The 27,947-nt window shown below is 35.9% G+C and overlaps 1 protein-coding gene across 5 annotated transcripts in view; it reads left to right on the forward strand.

The window, feature by feature from the left end:
- Positions 1 to 27,947, forward strand: part of PXYLP1 (2-phosphoxylose phosphatase 1) — a 73,930-nt gene that overhangs the window by 12,646 nt on the left and 33,337 nt on the right. For 2 of the 5 annotated variants that reach the window (XM_056793680.1, XM_056793681.1), the window contains exon 2: positions 25,729 to 25,867. The exons of 2 other annotated variants lie outside the window; for them this stretch is intronic. The gene's annotated coding sequence lies outside the window, so the exon portion shown is untranslated. Of the gene's footprint in view, positions 1 to 1,658; positions 1,750 to 25,728; positions 25,868 to 27,947 lie in introns of those variants that run through there. One more of the 5 variants, XM_056793683.1, reaches the window with a different exon arrangement.

A 27,947-nucleotide genomic window follows, 5' to 3' on the forward strand; every position in this document is an offset into this window, starting at 1 on the left:
CTAGTTAGCCCAATGTCTGTTGACCTAGTTAAATGATTGTATAGGTGTATGCTTGAGAAATTGGGGGAGGGGGTTAAGGATAGCAGAAATACCCATCTTCCCTAGCCATAATAGTCTACTAAGAGAATCAAGAGTAACCACCTCATTGCCCTTCCTAATGCTGTATGGCTACTATGATTTTCTTGACTGTAATAGATAGAATTCCTTTTTTTCCCTAGTCATTGTCCATATTTATACTTGTCTATAAGGTTCCCAGATTTAGATGACATCCTGTTCCCTGTTCTATATATTGTCCTATATATTGAAAGCATGTAAGTGACCCAGCCAGAGAGTTTTTCAGCTACGTTTTTCACATGTTACTAAAGCTGTTATAGCATTTTTATGATTTACTTAGGGAAACTGGAATGTTATTAGACTTGGAGTTTCATGTGTAAATTATAGGTGCTGCCTTTCATCATGTTCTCAGGGTTTAGCACAGCGCTGATACATAGGTGCTTAATACATATTTACTGACTGATTGACTGCTGGCTAGGAAGAACTTCCTTCCTCTGTGGGCCTGGGAAACTATTGTTACTGTATTTCTCATTTGTCTTTGGAGAGTAGAGTGGCTCCAATGGGGATGGCAGCATAGACATTCTGGCTTGTCCAATACTCACTATTTATATGGAACTTGCCCTTAATGGTTTTTTACATGACTGTCATGATTGTGTGTGATATGTCTACTGTACTCTGTAGACTTAAGTAGAATTGTTAGTACCTGTTTAATGACTTTGCTGACAGATTGGAAACTGAATTTTGAAGGTTCTTATTTTTTGTACCACTCGAATTTCAAATGAATGTAATTTTACTACTTTTTGAAAATATTGATTTCTAAATTCATATAAAAGATAGAAGACACCTTAACTTTGATATTTCAGATCATGTTCTTTTGGGAGAGGCTATAGTAGGCATAAGATCATTGGAGTTAGGCAAGAAGACCTAGGCTGAATACTTCCTCAGATGCTTAAATAATAACTATGTGACCTTAGACCAATTATTTAACCTTTACAAACCTGCTTTTTCTCATCAGTAAAATGAGGTTAAGACTAATTTCACAGGTTTGTTGAAAATATAAAATGAAGTAATTATTAGAAACACTTTGCAAATCCTGAAGTACTATATGAATATGTTATTGGTGCTCCTACTGGAAGTGGAAGAAACTGGAAGAGTGAAGAAAAATCAAAGACTTGGGTTTTTGTATATAACTTGAACTTTGAACTCTTTTTTGACTCTTTTGTTTTTCCTTAATTCCATGCCTATTTAGAATAAAGATTAGAAAAGTCAAAGTATAATGATTGATCTTCAAAGGTGGGGCATAAATGGATGATTTTTGTAGATTTCTCTATGGATAGAATCACTGTCAATTATTTGAGTGAGATGATTTATTATAGGGTGTAACTTGCTCAGCAGAAAGGGAATCTAAATATTCTTTCCTTCTGTTCACTTAATTTCCTATAATCCCAAGTTAGTACATTGTCTTTTATATGTCATATCTTAGTACCCTCTGATTATCTTGAAACAGCTGCATTAATTGATGGATTTTAATGACTATGTACTGCAAGTAATTGTGGTTTGTAAGGCTAACTATAGTATGTGCTTTTTACTGCTTTTTAGTTTGAAGAACATTGACTGTGCAAATCCTGGAAGAAGGGATTTTACCCATTGGACCTCATTCCTTTCTTTCTACATCTGATTTGGTTCTATTCCCAGGTAGTACTCAGACTATAAATAGAGACTGTCATTCGAATGCCAGCAAGTAGTTGGTGAATAAAATGAAAACTGTCTTTACCCTTTGGAATATGTGCCAGATTGTTGGTGGAGATTCTGTGAGCTATGAGAATGAGTTTTTAAAACTGGTTTGAATTTTTTTCTTTTAGAGTTTTACCATTTAGAACTGAGTGCCATTGAGTGCCTTTTTTCAGATAATATCCCAGGCTTGCTTGTCCTTGATTCTGAAAAACTTCTTTTCTGTCTTGTTAATTCCTTTCTACATTGTTGGATCACATCATCAGGGATATACCACTGGAAATACTTGTTATAGGGAGCCTGATGATAATATGTCATGTTGGACTAGCCAACTCTTATATTTATGGGTATTCTTTCTTCTTTAGAGGGTCAGCTCAGTCCAGGGTGGATATTTCTGGCTAGCCAATAATAGAAGCTGCTCTATAGCAATTAAAATCTTTAATCTTCCATCTTACAATCAATACTGTGTATTGGTTTCAAGGCCAAAGACTGGTAAGGGCTAGGCAATGGGATAGAAGTAAATTGCTGAGGGTCACACAGCTAGGAAGTGTCTGAGGTCACATTTGAACCTAGGACCTCCTGCCTCTAGCCTGGCTCTCAATCCACTGAATCACTGAGCTTCCCCTTTATAGTACTATTTTGAAAAGTTTTGAGGCTAGGCTTTAAGATGATAATCTGTGCTGGTCCAGAAAATTTAGTGTTCTCTTGCCCTCAGAATTTGCATTGGGAAACTATAGCAGCCATAGCAGACTAAAAGGTAGAACTGTTGCAACAGGAGGCATTATTAAACTACCACTGTAATTGATATAGGATGCCTTTTTTCACATCTTTTCACAAGCTTTCATCCTCTTGTAATTCCTCCAGCTATTTTTCCAGCTTTTATATGCTTTCTGTCTAATTTACTTAGAGGTAATGGAGATTGGAGAAAGAGAGATTTAGGAGTCATACTTTACAATACTTGTATCATTGTCACAATCACACTTGGAAGAAAAGAGTGGGGATAGTTTTTTTTTGAGATGTATGTGTATTTATTTATATAGTTAAGACGTTGATTTAAAAATTTTGAATTCCAAATTCTCTCTTTCCCTTCTTCAAGCTCTTCCCCCATTGATTGAGAAGTCAAGCTATATAATATCTATTATACCTGTGAATTTATACAAAACATTTCCATATTAACTATGTTGAAAATTTTTAAAAAGCAAGGAAAAGTTTAAAAAATTCTTCAATCTACTCAGAATTTTTTAGTTCTCTCTCTGGATGTGTAGTTAGCATTTTCCTTTGAGTCCTTTGAAATTGTCTTGATTTTTTGTGTTGATCAAAATAACTAAGTCTTTCACACTTAATCATTGTTACAATGTTGATGTTATAATGTACAATGGTATATCCTGATTCTGCTCACTTCACTTTACATCAGTTTATATAAATCTTCCCATGTTTTTCTGAAACTACCCCCTTTATCATTTCTTACAGCATAGTAGTATTCCATCACAGCCATATGCTACAGCTTTTTTAGCCCAAATTGATGAGCATATGTGGATATATTTTCAATAGATTCTTTACAGGTATCCTAAGAACTAGATTTCTGAATCAGTAACTATGTGGTCACGGCAACTAGGTGGTACAGTGGATAGAGCACTGGGTTTGGAATCAGGAAAACTTAACTTCCTGAATTAAAATCTGGCCTCAGACACTTACTAGCTGTGTGACCTTGGGCAAGTAACTTAACCCTTGTTTGTCTCAGTTCTCCATCTGTAAAATGAGCTGGAGAAGGAAATGGTGAATCATTCCAGTATCTTTACCAAAAAAATTCCAGATGAGGTCAGGAAGAGAATTGGACACAAATGAACAATAGCAACAAACTGTGTGGTCACAAATATATAAGTTGTGTCAGTAGAACACATGTGGAACATGCCCTTAGATTCCCTTGTGACTGAGATACAAAGAGCACAACACATAGGTGGAACGAAAGACACCTTTGGATCAAAGACTTCCTCAACTGGAGGTCCTGCATTCTGAATCATTGTAATTATGAAACTGGTTTTTAAAGAATACCACAATATTCCATGTTCCTCAGAGCCACAATCACATTCTGAGGGAAAGGATGCACACACATTCCTCCTAAATACATACTCTTGTTCTTTGTAGCCCCTGCTAGGGAGAAGTACTATTATAATTCCTGGCAGTGTGCCCCTGTTTCTTTCCCATCTGAAGGTAGGAAAACAAGCTTTCCTTGTGCTAATACTTGTAATGGATGTTGCAAAACAAGGTTTCATTTTTTTCCTGTACTGTTTATCACGGTGGAACCTTGGAATAGGATTATATAAAAACAGATTTAGAGCTAGAAGGGTCTTTAGAGGTCATCTAGTCTAATCTCATAATTAAGTAGAAAAGCTTGGGTTTGAACCCTTTGTTTTCAAATGTAGAACTCTTTCTGCTATACCATAGGATTGAGCTTACTGCTTTAGGTTAATAGTTATATCACATTTTTACTTCTGGTAGGTATTAAATTTCTAGTGATCTGATATAATTTGGTATATCTGTATCCATAAAATAAATAACAATGTCATTCATAACATTTGTCTTTCAGCATTATTCATTTCATTTGTCTTTCAGCATTATTAATTGAACAATGGAATTTATTCTTAAAATATATTTAAGAGCCTCTTGTGTGCATGATGATCTGCTAGGTGCTGAAGGAAGTAGAAAATTTAAGTAGGTCATGGTCCCAATCCTAATAGAGTTTATAGTCTAGTACCTGGGATAAGATGCAAACATATATAATTAAAGTGGAAGTGCCTTGAATTTTGAGTCAGAGGGTCTAGATTAGAAGATCCTGATTCTGTTAACCATCTATGTGGCCTTTCTCATCTCTAAAAAGAGGTGGTTGGGCTAGGTGATCTCTAAGGTCCCTTTAAGCTTTAAAATCTGTGAACCTATTGCTTGAGTGCATTAGATTGCTGAAACAAATAAATGAGTTTTGAGAGTGGAAAGTTGGTTATTTGCTTTTGAGAATTTGGGGTAGCTTCTTAGAGGAGATGGCATTTGAATTGAACTTTAAGAGCACGAGTAGGATTAACAGGCAAAGTTGGGAAAAAAGGCCACTTCTAGCATCAGAAATAGTATGAAGAAAAGGACAGAATTTGCTCTGGGAGTACTCCTTGAGAAAGAATGGTCACTGGATAGAGGGAGATAATATGAGATAATGCTGGAAGGGTAGAATAGCTCCAGAATATGGAAGACCTTGATTGCCAGGCAAAGAAGGTTTCTATTCATTCATTCATTCATTTAATTAAAAAAAATCTCTTACCTTTGTAAGATTTAAATTAATATCAGTAACTCCAAGTATTATATTTTATAATATTTATTAGTAATTACTTGAAGTTGAAGAAATAATAGAATAAAAGTATAAAACCTAAGTAAAACTACATGAGTAAAATTCTCCTGCCTGGCTCTCACCCAACCTCCACCACCACTTTCTCTGGAGTAGAGAGGGTGAGGGGCAGGGTTACATCAAAATATATCCTCCCTACATTAGCATATAAGGTGAGAAGGAAAATGGGAAGCTGGGAAAGAGAGTTCTGGGAAGAAAATTCTAATTACACATCTTTCTTCTTAGAATCAATGCTAAGTATTGGTTCCAAGGCAGAATAGTGGTAAGGGCTAGGCAATGGGGGTTATGTGACTTGACCAGGATCACACAGCTAGGACATGTCTGAGGCTAGATTTGATCCCAGGTCCTCCTGACTCCAGCTCTGGTGTTCTATCCTCTAAGCCATCTAGTTGCTCTAGAAAGGTTTAAACTTGAATTTCCAATTTAGTCTTTAATTGGGGATTTAAAATTTGTTCTTTTCCCAGTTTTTTTTAGTTGTATACCCAATTCATTGATCTACTTATTCCCTTTTTTTAATTGATTCAGGGATATAATTTTTGCTGTGAGTACTGCTTTGGTTTTATCTCATTAATTTTGATATGTTGTCTCCTCATTGCCATTCTCTTTAATGAAATTGCTGATTCTTTTTATAATTTGCTCTTTTATCTACTCCTTTGGAAGAATTAGATTATTTAGTTTCTGATTCATTTTAAATTTGACTTTTCCTGAATCCTTATTGATTATAATTTTTATTCCATTATGATCTGCTTTTTAAATTTAATTTTTATTCTGCCTTTATGCATTTATTGTGAAGTTTTTATACCCCTAGTACATAATACATTTTTGTGCATGTACCATGTGTTGCTGAAAAGAAGATATATTCCTTTTATACCCTTCAGTTTTTTCCAGAGATCTATTAAATCTAGCTTTTCTAAAATTTAATTTCAATTAAAAGTAAAAAAAAAACTTTTTTTACTTCTTTCTTATTTATTCTTTTTTGGTTATATCTATATAGTTCTGAGAGGGGAAGGTTGAGGTCCTTCAGTCGTATAGTTTTACTATTTCCTCCTTAAGTTAATTTAGTTTCTCTTTATAAAATTTGGGGCTATACAATTTGATGTAATGATCTTATTTCTTTGAATTAGATATGTTTTTGCTTTAACTTTGTCTGAGGTCATTAGTAATACTTCTGATTTTTTATCTTAGTTGAAGTCTTATAGATTCTGCTCCATCCTCTTACCTTTTACACTGTGTGTATATCTGCCTCAAATGTGTTTCTTTTCTTTTCTTTTCTTTTTTTTAAACCCTTACATTCCAAGTCTTGGAATCAATACTGTGTATTGGTTCCAAAGCAGAAGAGTGGTAAGGGCTAGGCAAGGGGGTTAAGTGACTTGCCCTCAAATGTGTTTCTTGTAAACAACATATTTTAGGATTTTTAATTCATTCTGCTATCTGCTTCCATTTTATGGGTGTTTATCCCATTTACATTACATTACATTACATTACATTACATTACATTACATTACATTCATACATACATCATACAGTGTAGCATTACATACATCTGTGTATTCCCCTCCATCTTGTTATCTCATTTTACCCTGTTCCTTCACATGTATTTTGCTTTATTCACTCTCCAATTCTCCCTCCGTTATATTACTTCCCTCCCTTTTTTTAAAATCTCCTTTCTACTTCTCTATAGGGTAAGAGAGGATTCTATACCCCCTGAATTTATTCCTGGTTTGTTATACCCTCTCTCTGAGCCAGTCCCAATGAGAGTAAGGTTTAATTAAGCATTGATTGACACCACCCTCATTTTCCCCTCCACTGCAATAGTTTTCTTCTCCCATGCTTCTTTAGGTGGCTTAATTTACTCCATTTTACCTTTCTTCTCTTTTCTCTCAGGGCAATCCGCTTTTTCATCCCTTGTTTTTTTTTTTTGCATGTCATCCTAAACAGCTTACTCCTATATACTCTGCATATGTGTAGTTCTTCTAACTACTATGATAATGATAAAAATGTTAAGAGTTTCAAATATCGTTTTTCCATGTTGGCTTGTAAACAATTTGACCTTATTGAGTCCTTTAAATTTTTTCTTTTTTACTTACCTTTTTATGCTTCTCTTGAATCTTATATTTGGATGTTAAATTTTCTGTTTAGGTCTGGTCTTTTCATCAGGAATGCTTGAAAATCTTTTATTTTATTAAATGACTATTCTTTCCCCCCTCCCCCCAATAACATAGTCAGTTTTTATGGGGAGATTGTAAACTCAGTTCCTTTGCCTTTCAGAATATCATATTCAAGGCCTTCTGATTCTTCAGTGTAGAAGCCACCAAATCCTGTGTAATCCTCACTGTGGCTCCATAATATTTGAATTGTTTTTTTTCCTGGATGTTTGTAGTATTTTCTCCTTGGTCTTGGAGCTCTTGAATTTCTTGGAAGTTGTGATTTGGAGATTTACTTCAGGAAGTGATCTGTGGATTCTTTTAGTTTTAATTTTACCCTCTTATTCAAGACTATCAGGGCAGTTTCTTTGATAATTTATTGTAATGTGATGTCTAGGTTTTTAAAAAATCATGACTTTCAGGTAGTCCAATAATTCTTAGATTGTCTCTCCTGGGTCTATCTTCCAGGTCAGTTTTTTTTTTAATGAGGTATATAATATTTTTATACATTTTTCATCCTTTTGACTTTGTTTTATTATTTCTTGATGTCTTATGAAGTCATTAATTTCTGTTTTCTCTGTAAGAATTTAAATTTAGGTTTTATGCTAAATATGAGAATTCTAAAGTAATATTGTGGTCGCTGATTTCAAAATGTTACAGTTTAAGTCAAAATAACTTTTAGAAGCTTTATTTACAAAGATGTGGGAAGAGAAGTGGAAAAATGTAGAAATGTAGATAAAGAGACAGAAAGTTCTGCCTAGCTACAAATATCCTAAATTCTAATGTTTCCAGACTGAAAATGTGATTCTGAAAGTGAATTTCACCAGAATCCAAAGTCCTAATTAGGGAGCTGAAATCTGAGGAACCAGGAGACACTGAAGAATCTGCCGAGAACCTTCAGTGGACATGAGGCTAACACCTCCAAGAATCTCACCAGAACTCACATTAAAGGGAGTGTTCCCTCCAAAGCGCCACGAGCAGAGAAGGTCTCCTCCCAGCAAGCTGACGCAGTATCCAGAGAAAGAGTCTCCTCTTCCAGTCTGGCTCACCAATGCAGAGAGAATGATTGAATCCTCAAGCTGGCCTTTTAAAAGCAGTTTTCTCAGCACCATTTCCTGTCACTCCCTCACTTTTCAGGAACCAGTTGAAGTCTTTCAATTTGTCTAGCACTGCTGGGGTGGGGGTGGGGGGAGGGAAGTGACTTTTGAAAGTGTGAGTTTACTCTAATACGTGACTGTAAACTCTCTTACTTAGTGTCAAGTACAATTACTTTAAGTTCTTGATTTGTTTAGCTAAAAATAGACAAAGGAAGAATTAATCCTATCTTCATAACCCAATTCTAATTTTTAAAGAATGATTTTCTTTCATAATCTTTTGAACCTCCTTTTCCATTTGGTCATTTCTGTTTTTTAGAAAACTTTTTCTTCACTGGATTTTTGTACCTCTTTTTTCCATTTGACTAGTTCTGCTTTTTAAGCTGCTGTTTTCTTTTTGTATTACTTTCATTTGTTTTTCCATTTTTCTTCTGCCTCTTTTATTTGATTTTTGAATTCCTTTTTCAGCTTTTCTAGTGCTGAGACAAATTTCCATGTTCTTTGAAGTTTTACATGTAGCTGCTTTGACCTCACTGTCCTCTACTGCATCTCCCTTCCTCTTCTTTGCTGCCATAAAAAATTTCTATTTTTAAGTGTTTCTTTTGTTGTTTGCTCATTTCCCCCAACCTTAAAAAAAACAAACTTTTATCTTAAAGTTTTCAGAGTAGAGGGGGCATTTTCTTAAACTTCAGCATTTCCTTGCTGCTACACTTAGCTATGGTTCTGGGTTTCTGCAACTTTAAGTTTTTCCAGGGTGGTATGATGAGATGTCTGTGGGCTGAAAGCTCTGGAAGCCAATACCCACTGCTAATTCAATATTCTCTAGGGATTGCTGATGACTTTCAGAGTTGAGAGCACTGTGAGATACTTTGCCCTGGGGCTAGGGATTTCACCATAGGCTGGAGTGGGCCAAGTGGCATGAACTTGGATCCTTATTGCAAGCTTGTACCAGGGCTTGGGACTTCAAGAACGGACATGAGGTGCTTTGTTGTTGGTATAGGCAAAGACTTGGGGCCTTGAAACTGATTTATGCCCAGGTTCAGAACCTCAGTAGGTGGGAGGTGGTGGGTAGCTTGCACTCCTCTGCACAGTTTTACTTCCAGTTCCCCATACCCTGTGAAATACACCCTTTCTGCTAACTTTCAAGTTGTTTTATACAGAAACGCCATCCCCTTGGTTCTGTGACTCAGTTATTTGTTTTGAGATGTTATGTTAAGATTGGTTTGAGAGGATTCTCAGAATGGTTCCAACTTTTGGTGTTGCTGCTCTACTGTCTTGGCTCCTGGTTTTTCAGGTTTGTACTTGGAAGGCAATAGCAATTTAAGACTAGATTCATAGATTGGGAATGGACTATTATTTCCATTGTATGGGGATCCCCCAGGAGGGAACTTTCTCTGATAATGCAGATTGGCACCTCTCCCCTCCCCCAACTTATTACCTGTATATATTACCTGTCTTCACTTGGAAACTTATAAAAATTGCTATCAGTATTTAAATATAATTGGTTACCTTTGAAATTGCATGCATTTTAACTTAAGCATTTTTAAAACTTTAGGATGCAGAGCCCTAGCTCTACCTTGCAGAGGCTCTACCTTGACAGTAAAAGGGCTCAAGTATACAAAAATGGTTAAGAACCCCTTGACTTAGAGAATTGTGGGTGTGGGGGAAAAGGGAGGCAGGAATGAATCTAGATCTTTCTGACACTGAGGCCAACTTTCATCTATTGGGCTATCCTGATAGGTTTATAGATAAGAAAAATTTTGGTTCTGCCTTTTACTTGTAAAATGAGTTGGAGGAGGAAATGGCAAACCACTCCAGTATCTTTACCATAGAAAACCCCAAATGGAGTTATAGAGATTCACACATGACTAATCCACATAACAACAATAACAGTAAAACTTTTATTCCTTTCAGGGCAAGCTATTAATCTCAGGGCCTTAGGTAACTTTGTAAGACTCTGCGGTATAGACATATTGCAGATCTATATAGTAAAGGGAGTTTCCACATAGAAAATTTTTTCTTATACAGTTGAAATCAACTTCTGTACCCCTAACCCCAAGTGGGGAAAAAAGGTGAATGGAATTGAGACAGGCAGACCTGTTGGACCATTTCAGTTGTTCTGGCACATGGGAGTTGGGGTGCCATCAGCAGGTACACAGAAGAAGAGAACGAAAGAATGACAAACTATTTTTGACCTTTAGATTTTTTGACTTAAGTTTTGGTTGAGGCACCCTGTAGATAGCTGGAGATGAGACAGGCTATATTCATTTGTGAATCATTGTATAGAAGTAGGTTGTAGTTGAAACTGTAGGAATCTGTGATATTGCCAATGGAGACTATAGAGAAAGAAAAGTTCAAAGAGGAGGCACTTGAGGTACTACAAAATTTACAGTCCAAATTAGTGACTTCTTTAAAAAATAAATTTTTATTGAAATCTTTTAAAGATGTCACCATTGTTGTCCCCCTTTCTCTCTCCTTACCCTTTCTAAAGAGCCATCTTACATAATAAATATTTTTTAACTACAAAAAATAAAAATATAAGCATAATTAGTCAATTCATCAAAAAATTGAAACTATGTACAATATAATATGAAAGACTCCTGAACCTTCCATTGCTGCAAAAAGAGTGAGTTGGAAATGGCTTCTCCTGTCTTTTCTTTTGAGCTATGAATGGCCATTTTTTAAAGGTACATTTTGTTAAGGGTTAGGAGGAATACTTGTTAGTAAAAACCTCTGCAGTCAGGACACTTGCAGTCTATTTTGGAAAGACATAAACACACAAAAAGTCCTGATATATGAGAAAAATAACATTTAAAATACTGTGTAAGAGCTAATTGACAAATTAATGATCTAGATGAACAATTCTCAGCCCTTAAGCTCAGGATTGTGGGATAGGAGTTGGGAAAGAAAAGAGGTTTAAAAGGTAATTTAAAGCAGACCAGATTTGGGGTTTTCCTCAGTTTACAAGTTCTGTTTTTCTTGTATTACTTTAAAGCACTTGGCAGTATTGCTTGGTTTCAGTCTGCAGTGGAGTGTATATTGAAGGTGATGTTCTTGGCTTGCCTGGCTTGTAATGGGAGTGAATGTAACTCTGTAGAGAGGGAAAGGAGAGGGGTAATGGGTAATGATCTTTAGGTTTTAATTTTGTGAATGTAATCTTTTAGGGTAATAAATAATCTGGGGGGGGATTAAGGTGGGATATATGTTTGTTCCATAAGTCTTTGCTCTTACATTATTTCTTTTGTATTGGAGAGAGAACAATAATCATCCATTAGTGAGGGACGTTAAAGAGAGGGAAGTCACAGAGGGGGATCAGTGGGGGCCTCATTTTCTGAGTGCTGCCTGGCCTGGAACCCTGGCTGCACCTACTCTCAAGGTCACTGCTAACTCCACTACTTCTCCCTGGGCTCTAGGCTTGCTCCAGGTGGAATTCTCGGTGGCTAGTGACTCCTAGCAGCTTTATGTGGTTACTTGTGTGACCTATCCTGGACCAGCCCTGATCTATCCTGGCCCTTGTTACAACATTATTGAGAACCACAGGTGATTTGTGGATGACTAGGAAGCTGGCTTCTGATTCTTGCCTCTAATAGCCCAGACACTCTGCTGCTCTCCCTGAGGGCTTTCTGATTCTCTGAACTAGATTCAGAGTTCTACATTCATTCTCCCTGTTGGTTTGGCAGACCCTGAAGTTCCCTCTGACAGCATGAAAGTCTTTTCCTTTTACAGGGAAACAAACAGGTGGGTACTTCTGGATGACACTTTGCTGAGCAGTGTATTTGTGAGAGCTGCTGCTTATTCTTATTCTACCAGCCTCTGCACTGGAGGGATCTGGCGGGGTCTGGGGAGTCTTATGAAGTTGTTCATGGACCAGCCAGTCCATTGATAAAGGAAGACTCCTTCTTGGGCTCAGCTCATCTTCTGCCTGAAAAAGGCAAGAGTAACAAAGGAGGGCTCCAAGACTTCCTGCCACTGATCCTGGGCTCTCTGTTTTTGGAGGTAATGTTGATTGCCATCTTGGCTACAGCCTTGTGCATATATCAGCATTCAGCAAAGGTCTCAGACTGGCACCCATTGTGTGTCTTCCACAGTGAGCTCTGCCTACTCTGTCCCACATAATACCTGATGGGGAACTTTTCAATGAACACCTAGAATGGTTAAAAAGCAAAAACAAAATCACTGGCACTTGGATGGATGTTTTGGAGAAAGGAGTCATTTGAGGCAGAGAGACCAGTTTAGAAGGCTAATGCAGTAGGCCAGGGTTAGATGTGATGAAGGTGGTGGCTGTATGAGTAGAGAAGGAGTAGGTACAAGAAACATTGTAGTGATAGAAACAATATTTGGCAAGTGATTGGGTATAGAGTGAGGGGCTATGAGGAGTCAAATATGATGCCAAAGGTGATTGGAAAGATGGTGATACTCTTAATAGAAATAGGGAAGTTCGGAAGAGGGGCAAGTTTTGGGGGAACAGTAATAACATCTGCTACACTTATTGAGACTTCTCCAGGTCCACTCATTCTGTGAATCTGTGAAAAAAATGAAAATGGTAAAACAGAGTGCTTACTGGAGACATCCCAAGCCAAAACTTACCTTAAGAGGATGCCTGGTCATAGCTACAACTCAGTTGAACGGATAGGAGATAGTTATGCTGGTGGGAACATTTTCTAGTGGTATCACTGGAGCTGGACTATGGGTTATCACTATTAGGTTATAACTGCCCTGAGAGACCAATGCTTGGTGCAAAAGGGGAAAAGTTTGTAACTTGAACTGTGTAGGCAGTGGGGGAATATTAGAGGATAAGGAATGGTGAGGCTGTTTGGATATAAGCTCCATGATTGACAATCACTGGGAAGATGGGATGTAACTTGTCTTCATAGTCTCAGTTTAGATGGCGACCCTAGGCCTTATGTTGGAGAGACTAGTCTAGACAATAGATACTAGGGGAATTTAGAAGAGCATTGCTGTATAAAGTGATCTGAAAGTGGAGACAGTGGGCCTTAAGCTGGGCCTTGGAAAAAGAGAAGTGGGACAGCTAGGTAGCATAATGGATAGTGTGCCAAGCCTAGTCAGGAAGACTTGGGTTTAAATATGTCTTTAGACACGTTCTAGCTATGTGACCCTGGGCATGTCACTTAACCCTGATTGCCTCGACCGCTAGCCTTTTCTGCTCTTCTATCTTAGAATTGATACCAAGACAGAAGGTAGGGTTTAAAAAAAATAAAAGAAAGGGGAGTATTTTAGTAGGCAGAAATAAAGGGGGTGGGCAGGGGAAGGGAATTCTAGTAGATAGAACTTTTTTTAAAAACCCTAATCTTCTGTCTTAGAATCAATTCTAAGGCAGAAGATTGGCAAGGGCTAGGCAATGGGGGTCAAGTGACCAGGGTCACACAACTGGGAAGTGTCTTGAGGCCAGATTTGAACCTAGGACCTCCCGTCTCTAGGCCTGGCTCTCAATCCACTGAACCACCCAACTGCCCCTGTAGATAGATTATTTTGAGCCAGCAATATGGCAGTGGGAATGCACAAAGCTTGTCTGAGAATGAATAAACCAGTTTTGCTAAGACACAGTTCCTTGCACATAGTCAGCAAATGAGAATGACTGTTTCATGTTGCATGAATGTAGCCGAGAGCTTTGTTTTGGGGAATGGGGAAGGATGAATTTGGAAAAGTTGGTTGGGGTTAAGGATAGCCTTAAAGGACAGGCTAAAAATTTTGATTTTATCCTGTAGGCAATGGAGAGCTCAAAGGTATTTGAGAATTTAAAAAATCTGATCAAAGCAGTTTTAAAAGGACCTACCTATTGAGTTCTTAGTGGATGTACTTCAACATGTTAATTTGTTTTTGCTTTGATAGCATATGAAAAGTGCTGACAGTGATCATCCACAGCCTTCCATATGCTGATGTATATATATATATATATGTGTGTGTGTGTGTATATATATATATATATGTATATATATATATATATATATGCTTATGACTCATGATCAGAATAATGTTCAACAATTGTTAGGTTGGTTTGCCACTTCTCTGTTTTGCTTCACTTAATCTGTCTGGCACTGACAATTTCTTCCTATAGTGTTTTCCTTAGCAGTACCATTCAGGATCTGAATTTGCCTTATCTCTGAATATTACTGATAACTACTAAGACCACAGAATGATCAACCTTTCTAGAAGAATGGCAGCTTAGCTGACAGAAGTCAGTGCTATTTTCAGAAAGAGGTTGTTATAAACAGAAATCAAACCAGGTGTGTACCTATATACTGCGCTTTGAAGCTTAGGCTTTTTGTGACAGTGATATGTTGCTCTGTTTTGTTTCATTGACCACTTTGACATACACTATCTGTGTAACTTACAGAAATGTGACATTTCAGAAGAAGAAAATATAATATCAATGCAGTAGAAGAGCTCTGGAGGCTGCATGGTGTTATAGAGTAGAAGTTCATTGGTCTAGGAAAGGGAAGAAAGGAACAAGCATTTATATAGCACCTACTTTGTGCCAGGCACTGTGCTAAGTGCTTTACAAATATCATCTTATTTGATTCTTACAACTTCACTGTGAAGTCAGTGCTATTATTATCCCCATTTTACATTTGAGGAAGTTGAGGCAGACTGGAGTTATATGATCTGCCTAGGGTCACACACCTAGTAAATGTCTGAGACTAGATTTGAACTCAAGTTTTCCTGATGCCAGACCCAGTACTCTCTATCCTCTGTGCCATCCAGCTAGCTCTCTTTCGTACATTCCATTTGTAAATTCCATTTACATGAACTAATACAAAAGTTTTCTAAAGTCATGTTTCTTTAAGCATGGTTATTGAGAAGCACATGAAACAATGAGTTTTGAAATATACCAACATAGGTACAGTAATGGCAACAGTTTTGTTGTATTCCATAGGAAATTTTTGTGTTTCTTATTTTAGATATTTTCATGCCAAAAGAATCATCAGGGGGATTAATGTGTTTTTCCTTTGTGTAAATGTATTTATTCACAGTTATGTAGCTGTATACCATTTTAGTGGAAATGCTGATTTCATAGAATCAAAGTGACACAGTAGCATTATTTATCTGATGACATATAGCTTCAAATATATCTAATGGCCAACTGTTTACTATATCTGTCAAGACCTCTGGAAGTTTCCATCATATAAAAAGTTATTTTAAGAAGCAAGTTCCAAAATTTGCCTTTAAATATCCATTTTAACATTTTTGCCAATTTAATGCTGTTAGTTTAATTATTTTTCCTTTCAAATCAAGATATTTAAAATAATACATTTTATTTATACGTGAAATAATCAGCTTTATTAAAAACTTGTTTAAAAAGTGGATTTAATATAATTAAATGATACCAACATCATTTTTGTTTAAATAAAAACCAATTTTGTTTAAATAAATAAAAATTTAAATAAAATAATTGGTTTAAATAATTTTTTTTGATAGCCTCAAATAGTAAAGCCAGTTTCAAATACTTGCACGTATGGCATTTGAAGAGAATTTTGTGAATGGGGCAGGTAGACAGGCAACTTGAACTGATGTTCTCAAAAGCTAGATACAGCATATAAAAAGTGAATATTTCAACTTGATGAATCAGTAATTTAAGCCTGTTAACTCTGCAAAAGCAATCTTCTGTCATTATAAGTGGTATGTGTGGTTCAGATGTGGGCCAGGGTAATTAAAGGGAGGCCTGGGTCCTGGCACACTTTTATCTCATCCAATCTTTTATTTTGCAAATGAGGAACAAAGTCCTGGAGAAGTTAAATGACTTTTAGTAATAACCTTCCTTTCTATCTCCCTTCCCTCATCAATAGAAGTCTTCTTTATATTTTTGGATTTTAAGACAAATGCTGTTTCTATGATACTATACTTTACAAAGAAAATAATTTGATATTTTGGAGATATAATCCTATTGCTTTCTATAACATAAAATGTGGAACTAAGATGCCATTACTTAGAATTTAGGTTGGTTATTTCTAGCCAAACATCTTTGATGTTGTAGTTAAATTCTTCATTGAATTGATCTTAAAAACCAAGATAACTAACAATATGTATGTATTCATATGTGCACCTTAGTAGGACATACTGCTGTTACTTGTTTCTGTTTAATTATATGTGTTTAAAATATCATTGCTTATTTTACCTACAATTAAGATTGTATGTGGTTTGACTGATGAACTTGAAAATTATGGTTCCTAACAGTAGATTGCTAGCATAAGGAAATTTTTTATTTTGTTGCATAAAGCACTGTAAAATTATAGGCTAAGACATAATCAGAAGTGAAGTTCAAAAAAGATCAGAGGTAAACAAGTTTGACACAGTTTTCTTAGAATAGTCAGGAAAAGTAAAGCCCAGTATAGGCTGTGGCTTGTAATAAATGTTAATGATATTAAAAAAAAAACCCTTTTTAATTATGTTGGAGGCAAGAGAAGGGACAAGAAAGGATTAGGATTCTTGCTTGAACTGTATGGAACAACCACCAAGAAGAATATTCATCACCTATTTTACATCTTTTTTCTACCATGAAGAATAATTTTTAGATGATTATAGAGAAAGAAAGTGATTCATAGATTATGTAGGAAGCTCAAATAAGTGAAGATGTATTGAGTTACCCGAGCACCTTTCTGCTCTCAATAAGTTTGGTATTTGCCTCCGTCAAATGATCTCATTAGTTTTGAAAAGTCTATGAATAAAACAATGATAACTCTTTCAGTAATCTTTGAGGTATCATTGAGAAGTGGAGAGATAGATACCATAAAAGTGGATATAGGTAAATGCTTCATTTTTTTAAGGGGAAGAAAGGAGGCTCTTCAAACTATAAGCCAATAAATGATATAAACTCTTGAAAAAATATTAAAAGAGATTGTTAAAGATATGGTTTATGAATACATTGAAAAGGAAGTGGTGATCACTGAGTCAATTTAATTATGTAAAAACTGGCAGTACTTTAATGAGTTGTAAAGACATTTACATATATTATCCAATTTGATCTTCATAACAACTCAGTGACGTAGATGTGGTTATTATCCATATTTTACAGATCAGAAACTTGACGTTCAAAGTGATTAAGATATATTCAGGTTCACATAGGTTGTAAGAGTTTGAGATGAAAGTTGAACCCTGGTCTTCCTGACAACAAGCATTGTGCTATAGTGTGGGAAACTACAGATTTTTGAAAACCTTGAAAGCTTAGAGGAGAAATTTATCCTTGATAGTATAGAAATTAGGAAGACATGGAATAGTGGTGAGCAGAAAAGTAATGATGAAAGTGGTGTTATTGTAAGATTATTCAGATGGTAATGTACAACATGGATTGGAGAATAAGGATTAGGTTTAATAGATTAAAAAAATTTTTTTTTATTATCTATGTTTGTTAGTGACTGTGACTTCCCTTCTGGTTTGCTAGTTTTGGAGGCTTTGAAAGAAAGGAAAGAGGAAAGAAAGAAAGAAAAAAAGAAAAAAATATATTCTGTAAATTTATTCACAAGTCTTTGATCAGTCAAATACTACTACATTTAGTTATTTATAGATACTTTAGGTCTATAATTAGTAAAGTCCTTTCATTTTGTTGCATGCCATCGTGCTATAATTGTAATGTTTTCTGCCATGCAACATTTGAAACAAAATCAGCAAATGTTGGTTTGTAGTTTCATTGGAAATGTTAATGAATGCCTTGAATTGGTACAAGCTGTTAGCTGAGGTTTTCAGTAAGCCTGTGGAATCTGTTGGCCTTTCATTACTAAGAATTGAGGTTGGCTATCCTTAGCCCAAGCATCTTTGATGTTATAGTTAAACACCCTGCATGGAATTGAGCTGAAAAAGCAAGAAGACTTGTTAAATATGCATTTATATGTATTCTTTAGTTATAGACTTGAGCAGTTATTAAAAATTATAGGTCCAGAGCAGGTAGGTGGCTTCAGTGGATAGAGTGCCAGGCCTGGTGTCAGGAGGACCTGGGTTTAAATTTGGCCTCACTCACTTCCTCTTTGGGTGACCCTGGGCAAGTCACTTAACCCCACTTGCCTAATTCTTACTGATTTTCTGCCTTGGAACTGATATTTGTATTAATTCTAAGATAGAAATTAAGGGTTTAAAATTATAATTCTCTATTTAAAGGATCAAGAATATATTTTCATTTAATACCATTTCTCTACTACCTATAGTAGTTTAAACAGCAGGAGTAAAAGGAAAGTGGGTATATGTTTCCAGCAATTTTCTAAATGTTTGCAAACCTAAATTCATTTATTTTTGAAAAGGATGTTCTATAAAATGTTATCTTGGCACTTTCTTGGGATGATGATGGAAAATTTTCTCTTTAGTATTTTTTCCTCCTGCTGTAGACCCTTATTGGAATATATTCCAGTAAACTTTCACACCTAGAACTCCTAGAGCTGCTATCAATTTGGTGACAATGCCAATGATGATTCATATTTCTTTACCATTTTAAGGCTTATAAAAGGGCTTTCTGCATTATAAGCTTGTAATATAGGTAGTGAATTACTTAAACCTTTAAAGACTAAGATCATGTGTACATATAATGATATAAATACAGTAATATTGGGGACAAAATTGCCATAGTTGATGTTTTGCAGATAGTTGCTACTGAAACAGTGGACACTAGGAAACTTGGTAGCATTATTTTAAATCAGAGCACTACTTAATAACAACCAATCCTTGTCTGATTTTCAAAAACAGTGAATGGAAAATTTCAAAAATTATAGAAATGGCTAATTTTTCAAAACATTTTTATCAGATTTTATTAAAAGAGTGTGAAAGAATTAGAAATGTAATATTGACTGGAGAAATAGTAAGCCCAAGATGATAAATCCAGTAGAAGGAGCAGCCCCGTTACAAAGACTCTGCTTTTAGAGAGATTTGTCACAAAGGCACACCAACATATGTCAGATATCAAAAGCAATTTTATATGAACGTTTCTAAAAAGTATTTGGAACCAGTGATATTTTTCCCACATTTTTACCCAAACGAACACCAAATTATATCTATGATGATACAAGAAATTCATTCCTAGATCTATTCACTCCTATTGCAAAAAGATACCATCTGAAACACTACAACAACGTAGCCCCTGGACTAGATTGTGTTAGGTCCCAGATTTTGAAGATTGATCCAGAGGGACATAGTTTAAAAATTATTTTTAACATGTCACATTTAATTATGCCCTGAAGGAGTGTCAGCTGTCTACCACCATTTTAATTCACAAGAAAGGTAATATGAACCTGTCTTCCAACTGCAGACCCATATCCCTAAGCAATACCTTGGATAGGATTTATGCCCTCTGACTTGTCAAAAAGACTTAATGATTGGAGTACAAGGACAGTTGCAGTAAATATAATTTCTTGCTGTAGTTTTCTTGGATGAGGTCAAACACATAAAGAAAACATATGTGGGTAGGGCTGGCTTGATTTGACTAATTCATTTGGCTCGGTGTCACAAAGTATAATCTGGTTGGTACTGAGGTAATCTGGTTTGCATGAAGTGACTATTGGTATTATACAAGGATTCTACCAGGATAAAAAGTCTTACATCTAGCATTTCTATTTAGGGAGTGGTAAGGTATAGAGTTGTTCTCTTAGCTTCAGTTTTTTTTTTTAACTTAACACTAAAACTAATAGTCTATGCCCTAAGAAGTTCAGGGCTGGTTTACAAATTGTATGGTAGGAAAGTGAATGCCCTAGCCTGCATAAATTTCGCTGTAGTGACTTATATACTGGCTTCTTTTGGTAAATGTTGAACAATGCGAGTGAGCTTGCTATGTGGGCAGGATTACATTTTAATGAGGCAAAATGTACATTCTTATTAGTTGATAATCAGAAAAAAACCCAAGAATGATTCCACCTGATTTTAAGATCAGGATATTTCAGTAATGTCCAAAGAAAATAATTACCTCTACCTTGGAATCGGAATGGGGTTCTATACCACAAATCATGAGGGAGAATTTGAAAAGGAGAGTTGCAACAGCTTTGTACATTTGGTCCTGATTGCTGGTATCCTTCTGGCAATTGTCCACAAGAATTTCATCTGAATGGAGGACAAATAACAGTGTCCTTTCCCTCTGGCCAAATGATAGATAAACTATCCTGTTGGTTCTAGGAGTGGAGAGTTTAAAACAGACACTTAAACCTTTTTATTAACAACAGCTAATTTGTAGACCTGATCAGGTAAAGTGTATTCTGTTATCTTTTTTACTCCAGCCTCTAGCTTTTTAATGAGATAAAGATCCTTTACCTGATTTGTGGATTGGCTTCTTATCCACAGTCAGACTGAATTGCTGGCCAGGAGATTGGGCTTGGTGGCGGAAGGTGGTAAATGAAATATACCCACAGCATGGTGCCATCTTAAATAAGACCGAGACCTGGAAACAACTGAAGTGAAGGTGACTTTGAAGGTTCTAGGATTCAGAGGCACCACAACTGTCAGTACCTAGCTCAGGAAGTCTGTAGAGTATATTGCAACAGAAGGAGAGCTGGCACTTAGAAGCTGGGACCTCGCCAGTTGACAGTGTTGTCTAAATTAAAAATCAGCACCACATATGCAGACTTAATAAGGAACTGATGGTGCAGGACTTCCATTAGAGGGAGGAGAGACATAGAGAACACATCACTGGAGTGAGACAGTGCATAGAATGAATTTTTGAGAAGAGTTATTTCTTTTTATTCTTAGGGCAGAAAATAGCTGTTAGGATCCAAAGAGAAACAACTGCATTTTTATTCTACCTAGAACGCTTTTATATAATATTTAAAATATGTATAATTATTATCTTTATGTAAATATATTTGTGTTGAGACATATATCTATAAGTATTTAAAAGTCAAGTTTACATGTTCTGCTACTACCAAATATTTAACATAGTCTGAAAAGAGTCATTATATAAGAAAGATACTGGTAAATCTCTTCACTTTGTATTTGAATAAAATTAAAATATTTGTATTTTATCGAAGAGCTCATTGTACCTTAGGGGGGAGTAAAGTGTCTTGTCCAGAGGCACATATTAGTTGTCAGATCTGGGATTTGTGCTCTGGTCTTTTGGTTCTAGGTTCTGAGTTTTTTCTATTATTGCCACTATACAAGTAGCATGGACTGGAGGTATGCTCCAAGACTAGTATTCTGCATTGTATTTAGAATTTTGGAGCCCTTTAATTCTGTAGGTTTTAAAATTGTTTAATTTCTGTTGGCTGAGCAGGCACCTTCCCCTCGCAACCTGTCACACCATCTACCTCTCATTATATTGATTGCAGTCTATTTTGATGTCCTCCTGAAATCTCATCCATATTAAAATCATCTCTAGCTCATAGATTCATTGTCATGGTTTACTTTTGTCCTGGGTCATTCCACTGTACTCTTTGGATCTCTTGTTCTATTATTAGCAAATTTCTCAGATCCCTTGAACTTTTAATATTCCTTTCACCTTTTCACTTTAACTAAAATTTGACTTTCTCTTTAGAATAGCACAAATTTCTCATCATTAGAAGCTACTTTCTCTCATTTTCTCTTTTTATATAGTCAGGAAGAATAGTATAATTCTTGTTCCCTCTAGCTATTTCTAGCCCATTTTTTAATCACCATCTCCAATAATCACTTATTTAACAAATGTTGGTGCTGGAGATACAGGTAAAAAGGAAACAATCCATGCTCTCAAGGATTTTGCATTCTTTTGAGAATAACCATTCCTCTTAAAGTCCTGGAAATCTAATTATACTAAACTCACCTCATCTTTGTTGCAGTCAATCAGCAAGCATTAATTAAGCCCCTACTGTTTTCTAGGCACTACAGTAATGATAGGTGCTAGCTTATCATGTTTAGTTCCTTCAACCAATCCTTGTATAATATGAACTCGAGGCTTAGAAGTGAATGAAATGTTTTAGATGGAGTCTTATGTCATTTTGCCATTTGTCATTTCTCTACAGATAATTCCTAAATCTGTAATTTCAACTTTGACCTCTCTGAATAGGACAAATTAGTCTGGGTAACATAGTTTCAGGAGTCCATGGAGCCATGAGTCACAAAAGGGATTTTGGGTCAACTTAATAAGCCTCATTATCCAGAGCCACATGACTTTCAAAGAGGAGGGGGCCCACATGTAGTGTAGGACAACTCTTAGAAAAGCTAACTTAACCACGATGCACAAAATTAGCCATAACAATTGGCCAGGAAACTTCCTTCAGTTAAAGTAATTCAGGCAGAGAATATGACAGGAGAATATTTCCAGCTACGTGAGCCATTGAGAGTTTTAGGGAAGGGTTCTTCTATATTTAGTATAGGAGGCTTAAAGTTAAATAGACCAAGAGGCGTGGCAAGGACAGAATTTTAACAGGCCTTGCAGTCAATGAAACTGAAGAGTAAGGAGATGAATGAAGGCATGAAACACAGGTGAGGATATTGTAGGGGCCAGAAAAAGAAGTACACAAGGCAGGGGTCCTTAAACCTCAAAATAGGTTGAGAAATTTATTTTCAGAAGCCATAGCTGAAATGATTTCATCTAAATGCCTAGAGCTTGATTTAGCATCTATCCTCAGATATTTCTCATTGAATTTTTGGATGAAACATCAAGAGTTAGATAAGAAAGAAATTATTTAAGAAAATTGAAAGTTCCTATATATTTGCAGTTATGGTCTAACTTAGGACCTTTTATGTTTTTTTCCTCTTTATGTTATTTTAACCATTGTGTTTTTTTTTCATGGCAGTACTTAGTAGTAAAATTGTTAGAATAGCAAAATTCCCTTGCCATTTTTAGGCAGCAGAGTAGGAGAGCAAAAAATTTGCATTCTCCATTGGATGCTAGAAGTGAGTGACAGTCAATCAGTAAACATGTATTAAGTGCTTCTTGTGTGCTAGGCACTGTGATGAGAAATGCAGACCATCAAGAAAGTTGATGACAGTAAGAAACCAGGAAGGGCATGAGTAAGCGAAGTCCTGGCAGGTCAACCAATATATTCTGAAACCAGTCTGTCTAGACATATAATTTACAACTTTTAAAAGGTAAATATGTCGTGTCTTTGGATTTGGAATTGAAAATTAGTAGTAGAAAATACAGAAACATTACTTTTTCTCATTTTTTCAATTATTTTTGCCCCTCAAAATTACACGAAAAAACACTTTTTAAAAAAGTTTGGACCAAATCTTTCTCTCCCTCCTAACTTTCTCACCTCACTGAGATGGCAAGCAATCTAATATAGATTTTACATGTGTACTAGTGTGAAATGTCTTTTTGTATTAGTCATTTTGTGAAAGAGAACTCGAACAAACAAAATAAAAGTGAAGAAATAAAGTGAAATATAGTATGTCTCAGTCTTCATTCAGTTCTTTTTTTGGAGACAATGGTGTTTTTCATCATGAGTCTCTGAGGATTTTCCTGGATCATTTCATTGCCAAGCATAGCTAAATCATTCATAAATGTCCATCATGTAATATTGCTGTTACTGTATATGGTTCTCCTGTTTCTGCTTATTTCACTTTATATTAATTCTTAGGTCTTTATATGTTTTTCTTAAATCATCCTTCTCATTTCATATAGTACAGTAGTATTCCATTACAATCACATACCACAATGTTCTTCACCATTCCCCAAATTGTTGAACATCCCTTCATTTTCTAGTTCTTTGACACTATAAAAAAAGCTACCATAAATATCTTTGTACAGAAGTTCCTTTTCCCCTTTCTCAGATCTTTTTGAGATACAGACCTAGTAGTGATATTGCTGCATCAAAGGATATGCACAGTTTTATGGCCCTTTGGACATGATTCCAAAGTGCTCTTCAGAATGATTATATCAGTTCATAGCTCCACCAACAGGATATTAGTGTCCCAGTTTTCTCATATCCCCAACATTTATCATTTTACTTTTTAAGTCATATTAATCTTATAGATGTGAGGTGGTACCTCAGAGGTGCTTTAATTTGCATTTCTCTTAATCAAAGGTGATTTAGAGCACTTTTTCATCTGACTAATGATAATTTTAATTTTAATCTGAGAATTGCTTTGCCTGTCCTTTGACCATTTATTAATCGGGGTATGACTTATATTCTTATAAATTTATCTCAGTTCTCTATATATTTGAGAAGTGAAGTCTTTGAAAAGACATTTGCTTTAATTTCCCCCCTCAGTTTGTTGTTTCCCTTATAATTTTTATTTGTAGAAAAACCTTTAAATTTCATATAAAATAATCAGGGGCAGCTGGGTAGCTCAGTGGATTGAGAGCTAGGCCTAGAGATAGGAGGTCCTAGGTTCAAATCTGGCCTCAGATACTTCCCAGCTGTGTGACTCAGGGCAAGTCACTTGACCCCCATTGCCTAGCCCTTACCACTCTTTTTCCTTGGAGCCAATACATAGTATTGATTCCAAGACGGAAGGTAAGGGTTTAAAAATTAATATAATCAAAATTATTCATATTACATCTTGTAATGTTCTCTATGTCTGTTTTGGCCATAAATTATTTCCTTATCCGTAAGTCTTGATAGGTAAATTATTCTGTGCTCCTTTAATTTCTTTGTGATATATATATCACCCTTATTTCTAAATTTTCATCCATTTTGACTTTTATCTTGGTATATGGTGTGAATGTTGGTCTCTGCCTGGTTTCTGCCATACTGTTTTCCAGTTTTCTCAGCAGTTTTTGTCAGATAAGTTCTGCTTCCAAAAGCTTGGATCTTTGGGTTTATCAAACACTAGAACGTAGGTGTTTCTGAGTAAAAGATAGACTTGAGGGGGCAGCTGGGTATCTCAGTGGATTGAGAGAGACGGGAGGTCCTAGGTTCAAATCTGACCTCAGACACTTCCCCGCTGTGAGACCCTGGGCAAGTCACTTAACCCCCATTGCCTAGCCCTTACCACTCTTCTGCCTTGGAGCCAATATACAGTATTGACTCCAAGACAGAAGGTAAGGGTTTAAAAAAAAAAAGAGAGAGAGATTTGACTTTCTGTCTACTATACCTCTTTGCATTTTTCAAAATATTGCAAAATGATAAAAATAAATAGCCACAATAATTGACCATGTGAATTCAGCTTAGACATAATAGGTGTTTATTAAATATTTTAAATATGCATTGTATACTAACATATTTTCAAGCATTTTATTATAATGACTTACTCTGATAATAACATTCATTACTACATTGCTTTTTTGTTGTTGTTGTTGAATCACACAGTGGATGGTATATCATGATTTTAGACACCCGGGTTTTACAGTCTTGGTGCTCTCCTTGACTCATTCTTACTCCGTATAACCATATAACCATTTAGTTGCTAAATCTTGCCATTTCTACCTTCGCAACATCTATCTCATTTTTCCCCTTCTTTCTTCTCACAGAGTCACTACCTTAGTTTGGACCCTCATTACCTCTCATCTGGACTCCTGCAGTGGCCACCTAATTTGTCTGCCTGCTTCAAGTCTCTGGGCTTCAGTCCATCTTCTGCCATCAGCTGCCAAAATGATTTTCCTAATTCAGGTCTGTCATTATCCTAATGAATTCCAGTGGCTCCTAATCACTTTTAAGATCAAATATAAACTCTTCTGTTTAGAATTCCACGCTCTTTACAACCTGGCCCTGACTTACCTTTCCTGACTTATTCCTATTACTTCCTTTCAGATGTGGTTCAGCTATATTGCCCTTACTGTCCTTTATATGAGATGTTCCACCTTCCATTGTCATATTTTTACATTGACTGTTCCTGATTTTTGGAATATATCTTCTTCTTACTTTCATATTTTAGAATTTCTAGTTTCCTTCAAGATTCAACCTGAGAGCTTCTTCAAGAGACCTTTCCCTATTTCCCTCTTCCCCAAATGACCTTTTATCTTTTTTGGATGTACATGTCTATGTCCTCGATAGAATGTAAACTCCTTTAAGGTGGAGACTATTTCAGTTTTGTTCTCATATTTCCTTTGCCTAGTCTACAGTAGGTTGTTCTTCATCTTTTTTTCTTAAAATAACCCCTATTTTCTGTCTTGGTAACAATTCTAAGATGGAAGGGCAAGGGCTAGGCAAATGGGGTAAATGACTTGCCCAGGGCCACACAGTTAAGAAAGGCCATATTTGAACCCATGACCTCCTATCTCTATGCCTGACTTTTTATCTGCCCCAATATAGGTTCTTAATAAGTGCTTTTTTGATTCATTGCTATCTGGGAATCCTTAGTGACTTACCTTGAAGATATAAATAAATGAATACTCTTGCTCTAAAATCCCTTATGGTGAGATCACTAATAAAACTATTTTTATTTCTTTATTTCTAAGCTTGTGTATTAAAGGAGTATTGTACAGTGCTTGTTTTAACGAGGGTCTAGAAAACCTGTTTACAGATCATAGGCCTTACATAGAATGACTTTGACTTGAGAGAGTCCTTGTAATTTGGAAGGAGCAGCTGACTCTGGAGATATGAGACTAGGGACTTCTTTTGTAGGAATAATGGCAAAATGGAAACAGAACTGATTTTTTAGAGGCAATTTTTATGCATTGTAAGGAATTGTTTTATTTTACCTGATGTGTTGAGATTTCTAGTTATTTATAGCTGATTGGTAGGACTAAGTTGTCCTGTTAAATTCCAATGAAAACTTGAATAATTGTTATAGAACCCATCAATTTTAGTTAGAGACTGGGGATAATTGTTTCCTTATGGTAGAGGGAAGGAGAATATTTCAGGATAAAAGCTATGGAAAGATATAGTGAAAGAAGAGGCTGAATCAGCCCCATGCTTTGCTGCTTTGGAGGAAACTCGTAACACTTGTGCTAGTTTAATATACTGAAGTAACAACTATATTGTCCCAGCCTGAATGGCAGCCAAAGTAGTAAAGGGGACTGCCAGATATTCACCATGTGGAAATGGAACAACTGAGGCTCATTCAGTTGAAATGGCTTGGCATAGAATTGACCAACATTATTTAGAGAAGGGCTGGGGCCTTCCTAACATTCCAGATAGCAAAATGGAAATAGCACATGTCTCTAGCAGTGTTTTTTTTTTTAAATAATGATACAAATTCCAGAAATTATAAATCAATATTTGTCTTTTTCAAACCATATCTTCCTTTTCTATTTCAACTACTTTCATGATACATTGCAATCACCTTAGACTCCTCCCTTCCACTAAATACAATAATTTGTTCTGTACCAGATTCTACAACTCTAATAACTCATATTCATATAGTACTTTCAAGTTCATAAAGTTTTTTCCTTATGATCTCTTGAAATAGAGTGAGTCAGAGTAGGTAAAGAATTCTTTGGGGCCACATGTACAGTGCATTAATGGGGATTTGAACCCAGATCTTTTGATTCCAAGTCCAATGTATATTCCTTCATTCCTTCATTCCTTCCTTCTTTTCTTCCTCTCTCTTCCCTTCTGTCTCAGAACCAATACTCAGTATTGGTTCCAAGGCCGAAGAGCAGTAAGGGGTAGGCAATTGGGGTCAGCTGATTTACTTAGGGTCACATAACTAGGAAATATCTGAGACTAGATTTGAACCCAGAACTTCCTATCTCTAGGCCTGGCTGTATCCACTGAACCACTGACTGGACCCTCCCAGTGCTTTCTT

Source organism: Monodelphis domestica, chromosome 4 (assembly GCF_027887165.1).
Source record: "Monodelphis domestica isolate mMonDom1 chromosome 4, mMonDom1.pri, whole genome shotgun sequence".
Lineage (NCBI taxonomy): Eukaryota > Metazoa > Chordata > Mammalia > Didelphimorphia > Didelphidae > Monodelphis > Monodelphis domestica.